This window comes from Bufo bufo, chromosome 2, assembly GCF_905171765.1.
Source record: "Bufo bufo chromosome 2, aBufBuf1.1, whole genome shotgun sequence".
Classification (NCBI taxonomy): Eukaryota; Metazoa; Chordata; class Amphibia; order Anura; family Bufonidae; genus Bufo; species Bufo bufo.
This window is the reverse complement of record NC_053390.1, coordinates 525,065,232-525,071,522: the sequence shown is the minus strand read 5'-3', so window position 1 is coordinate 525,071,522 and position 6,291 is coordinate 525,065,232.

Below are 6,291 nucleotides of genomic sequence, written 5' to 3'. Positions count from 1 at the left end.
TTTTGGCCATAATTCCAAAAGATATCTGGCTCAAAAACAACACTGCACCTCACCAAAAGAGCACCATACCCACAGTGAAGCATGGTGGTGGCAGCATCATACTTTGGATCTGTTTTTCTTCAGCTGGAACTGGGGCCTTAGTTAAGCTAATGGGAATTATGAACAGTTCCAAATACCAGTCAATATTGGCACAAAACCTTCAGGCTTCTGCTAGAAAGCTGAACATGAAGAGGACCTTCATCTTTCAGCATGACAACGACTTAAAGCATACATCCAAATCAACCATGGAATGGCTTCACCAGAAGAAGATTAAAGTTTTGGAATTGCCCAGCCAGAGCCCAGACCTGAATCCAATTGAAAATCTGTGGGGTTGTGCACAGGAGATGCCCTCGCAATCCGACAGACAGATTTGGAGTGTTTTTGCAAAGAAGAGTGGGCAAATCTTGCCAAGTCAAAATGTGCCATGCTGATAGACTCATACCAAAAAAGACTGAGTGCTGTAATAAAATCAAAAAGTGCTTCAACAAAGTATTAGTTTAAGGGTGTGCACACTTATGCAACCATATTATTTTATTTTTATATTTTTTCTTCCCTCTACCTAAAAGATTTCAGTTTGTTTTTCAATTGAGTTGTACCAGTTATAGGTCACATTAAAGGTGGAAAAAGTTCTGAAATTATTTAACTTTGTCTAATTTTTTTACATCACAGAAACCTGACATTTTAACAGGGGTGTGTAGACTTTTTATATCCACTGTATATGTCCAGCTGTATGTGTATGGGAAAACTGAGAGGGAGACGGGAGAGTTACCCGTCAGCCAAATGATCGCTATGTATCTTAAAATGGCAACAATAAAACCTACAGGATTTACAAAGGATGAGCCATCAGACAGCTCTGCCGAAATAAAAATAAAAATGTTATAGGTCTTTGAATATTGTGACACAGAAACAAATTATTGTAAAAAATAAAAGGTTTTTATTGTCGAAAAGTAGGAAAACATAAAACACTATATAAAAGGGTTAATTACTCTTACCGTTAATTGGATTTTCCAATAGCCTCCCCAATGGCACTGACAGGTAAATAACAAAATACACGGTAGTGATGCAAGAACAAAATTATATTAATCCAATTGGAATACAAGAATGAACATGACATTAGAAATTGAAGAAAAAACATAATTAAGGGAGGGAAAATCCATTGGGGACGCTATTGGAAAATCCAATTACCGGTAAGAGTAATTAACCCTTTCCCTGTCGCCTCCCCAACGGCAGTGACAGGAGGAATAACAGAGGACTTTAACTTAAAATGGCATGACGGCAGAAAGAATTCTGCGTCCAAAAGATAAATCCTGGTTATGCATGACATTTAATTTAGAATGGTTGAAAAAGGTCATTGGATTCGCCCACACAGCTGCTCTACAGATCTGTTCAATCGAGATGACCGCATTTTCTGCCCAAGAGGTCGAAGGTGACAGGCAGAACGGTGGTAAGATGATCTCCTGATTACAGTGAAATCTGGATACCACCTTCAGGAGAAAGGATGGACAATGACTTAAAATTATCCTGTCATCTAAGATCCTGAGATAAGGAGGACAGCAAGAGAAGGCCTGTATTTCCCCCACTCTTTTTGCAATTGTTATGGCCAGAATGAAGGTGGTCTTTAACCTCCTCAGGACCGCCGTACGCAGGATTGCGTCTTTGCGGCGGTCCTGTTGTTCTGGGTGGACACGCCGGTGCGTCCTCTCGCGAGACGCGAGATTTCCTGTGAACGCGCGCACACAGGCGCGCGCGTTCACAGGATCGGAAGGTAAGCGAGTGGATCTCCAGCCTGCCAGCGGCGATCGTTCGCTGGCAGGCTGGAGATGTGATTTTTTTAACCCCTAACAGGTATATTAGACGCTGTTTTGATAACAGCGTCTAATATACCTGCTACCTGGTCCTCTGGTGGTCCCCTTTGTTTGGATCGACCACCAGAGGACACAGGCAGCTCAGTAATATGTTGCACCAAGCACCACTACACTACACCCCCCCCCCCCCCCCCGTCACTTATTAACCCCTTATTAGCCCTTGATCACCCCTGATCACCCCATATAGACTCCCTGATCACCCCCCTGTCATTGATTACCCCCCTGTCATTGATCACCCCCCTGTAAAGCTCCATTCAGATGTCCGCATGATTTTTACGGATCCACTGATAGACTGATCGGATCCGTAAAAATCATACGGACGTCTGAATGCAGCCTTACAGGGGAGTGATCAATGACTGTGGTGATCACCCCATATAGACTCCCTGATCACCCCCCTGTCATTGATTACCCCTCTGTCATTGATCACCCCCCTGTAAAGCTCCATTCAGATGTCCGCATGATTTTTACGGATCCACTGATAGACTGATCGGATCCGTAAAAATCATACGGACGTCTGAATGCAGCCTTACAGGGGAGTGATCAATGACTGTGGTGATCACCCCATATAGACTCCCTGATCACCCCCCTGTCATTGATTACCCCTCTGTCATTGATCACCCCCCTGTAAAGCTCCATTCAGATGTCCGCATGATTTTTACGGATCCACTGATAGACTGATCGGATCCGTAAAAATCATACGGACGTCTGAATGCAGCCTTACAGGGGAGTGATCAATGACTGTGGTGATCACCCCATATAGACTCCCTGATCACCCCCCTGTCATTGATTACCCCTCTGTCATTGATCACCCCCCTGTAAAGCTCCATTCAGATGTCCGCATGATTTTTACGGATCCACTGATAGACTGATCGGATCCGTAAAAATCATACGGACGTCTGAATGCAGCCTTACAGGGGAGTGATCAATGACGGAGGTGATCACCCCATATAGACTCCCTGATCACCCCCCTGTCATTGATTACCCCTCTGTCATTGATCACCCCCCTGTAAAGCTCCATTCAGATGTCCGCATGATTTTTACGGATCCACTGATAGACTGATCGGATCCGTAAAAATCATACGGACGTCTGAATGCAGCCTTACAGGGGAGTGATCAATGACTGTGGTGATCACCCCATATAGACTCCCTGATCACCCCCCTGTCATTGATTACCCCTCTGTCATTGATCACCCCCCTGTAAAGCTCCATTCAGATGTCCGCATGATTTTTACGGATCCACTGATAGACTGATCGGATCCGTAAAAATCAGATGGACGCCTGAATGCAGCCTTACAGGGGGGTGATCAATGACAGTTGGGTGATCACCCCATATAGACTCCCTGATCACCCCCCTGTCATTGATCACCCCCCTGTCATTGATCCCCCCCCCCCCCCCCCTGTAAGGCTGCATTCAGTCTTTTTTTTGGCCCAAGTTAGCGGAATTTTTTTTTTTTTCTTACAAAGTCTCATATTCCACTAACTTGTGACAAAAAATAAAATCTCACATGAACTCACCATACCCCTCACGGAATCCAAATGCGTAAAATTTTTTAGACATTTATATTCCAGACTTCTTCTCACGCTTTAGGGCCCCTAGAATGCCAGGGCAGTATAAATACCCCACATGTGACCCCATTTCGGAAAGAAGACACCCCCAGGTATTCCGTGAGGGGCATATTGAGTCCATGAAAGATTGAAATTTTTGTCCCAAGTTAGCGGAACGGGAGACTTTGTGAGAAAAAAATTAAAAATATCAATTTCCGCTAACTTGTGCCAAAAAAAAATAATTTCTATGAACTCGCCATGCCCCTCATTGAATACCTTGGGGTGTCTTCTTTCCAAAATGGGGTCACATGTGGGGTATTTATACTGCCCTGGCATTCTAGGGGCCCCAAAGCGTGAGAAGAAGTCTGGTATCCAAATGTCTAAAAATGCCCTCCTAAAAGGAATTTGGGCCCCTTTGCGCATCTAGGCTGCAAAAAAGTGTCACACATCTGGTATCGCCATACTCAGGAGAAGTTGGGCAATGTGTTTTGGGGTGTCATTTTACATATACCCATGCTGGGTGAGATAAATATCTTGGTCAAATGCCAACTTTGTATAAAAAAAATGGAAAAAGTTGTCTTTTGCCAAGATATTTCTCTCACCCAGCATGGGTATATGTAAAAAGACACCCCAAAACACATTCCCAAACGTCTCCTGAATACGGCGATACCAGATGTGTGACACTTTTTTGCAGCCTAGGTGGGCAAAGGGGCCCACATTCCAAAGAGCACCTTTCGGATTTCACTGGTCATTTACCTACTTACCACACATTAGGGCCCCTGGAAAATGCCAGGGCAGTATAACTACCCCACAAGTGACCCCATTTTGGAAAGAAGACACCCCAAGGTATTCCGTTAGGGGCATGGCGAGTTCCTAGAATTTTTTATTTTTTGTCACAAGTTAGTGGAAAATGATGATTTTTTTTTTTTTTTTTTTTTTTTCATACAAAGTCTCATATTCCACTAACTTGTGACAAAAAATAAAAACTTCCATGAACTCACTATGCCCATCACGAAATACCTTGGGGTCTCTTCTTTCCAAAATGGGGTCACTTGTGGGGTAGTTATACTGCCCTGGCATTCTAGGGGCCCAAATGTGTGGTAAGGAGTTTGAAATCAAATTCTGTAAAAAATGACGAGTGAAATCCGAAAGGTGCTGTTTGGAATATGGGCCCCTTTGCCCACCTAGGCTGCAAAAAAGTGTCACACATCTGGTATCTCTGTATTCAGGAGAAGTTGAGGAATGTGTTTTGGGGTGTCTTTTTACATATACCCATGCTGGGTGAGATAAATATCTTGGTCAAATGCCAACTTTGTATAAAAAAATGGGAAAAGTTGTATTTTGCCAAGATATTTCTCTCACCCAGCATGGGTATATGTAAAATGACACCCCAAAACACATTCCCCACCTTCTCCTGAGTACAGAGATACCAGATGTGTGACACTTTTTTGCAGCCTAGGTGGGCAAAGGGGCCCATATTCCAAAGAGCACCTTTCGGATTTCACTCGTCATTTTTTACAGAATTTGATTTCAAACTCCTTACCACACATTTGGGCCCCTAGAATGCCAGGGCAGTATAACTACCCCACAAGTGACCCCATTTTGGAAAGAAGAGACCCCAAGGTATTTCGTGATGGGCATAGTGAGTTCATGGAAGTTTTTATTTTTTGTCACAAGTTAGTGGAATATGAGACTTTGTAAGAAAAAAAAAAAAAAAAGAAAAAAATCATCATTTTCCGCTAACTTGTGACAAAAAATAAAAAGTTCTATGAACTCACTATGCCCATCAGCGAATACCTTAGGGTGTGTACTTTCCGAAATGGGGTCATTTGTGGGGTGTTTGTACTGTCTGGCCATTGTAGAACCTCAGGAAACATGACAGGTGCTCAGAAAGTCAGAGCTGCTTCAAAAAGCGGAAATTCACATTTTTGTACCATAGTTTGTAAACGCTATAACTTTTACCCAAACCAGTTTTTTTTTACCCAAACATTTTTTTTTTATCAAAGACATGTAGAACAATAAATTTAGAGCAAAATTTATATATGGATGTCGTTTTTTTTGCGAAATTTTACAACTGAAAGTGAAAAATGTCATTTTTTTTGCAAAAAAAATCGTTAAATTTCGATTAATAACAAAAAAAGTAAAAATGTCAGCAGCAATGAAATACCACCAAATGAAAGCTCTATTAGTGAGAAGAAAAGGAGGTAAAATTAATTTGGGTGGTAAGTTGCATGACCGAGCAATAAACGGTGAAAGTAGTGTAGGTCAGAAGTGTAAAAAGTGGCCTGGTCTTTCAGGGTGTTTAAGCACTGGGGGCTGAGGTGGTTAAGGTCAGGAGTTTGAGAGAAATGTCTTCAATAGGCTCAAACGAGGAGTCCATCAGTACCGTAAGGACTAAGTTAAAGTCCCAATGTGGGATGTTAGAGTGTAATCTGGGGAATCCCTGATTGCTCCTTTGATGAATCGCCTGATTAGAGAATGTTTTGATAAATTTGTGTCTAGAAAAACTGCTAAGGCGGAGATCTGAACCTTCAGAGTGGACCGCTTAAGCCCCTTGTTCAAAGCTGCCTGCAGGAGGTCTAGAATTTGGCATTCAATCTTCACGCCGTCAACTTTAACTGAAAGACCCCCGGATGGTGTACTGGGCCCTGGAAGAAGGCCTGGAAACACTAGAAGAGTCCAGGATATTCCTTGCGATAGTCAGAGTAAGAGGGGAAACCAGGCCCTTTTGGGCCAACGGGGTGCAATCATGATGACCTGTGCGTCTTCTTCCGCCACGTTCATCAGGCTGAATGGGGGGAATGCATATAACAAACCTATTGGCCAAGGGCGAGATAGGGCG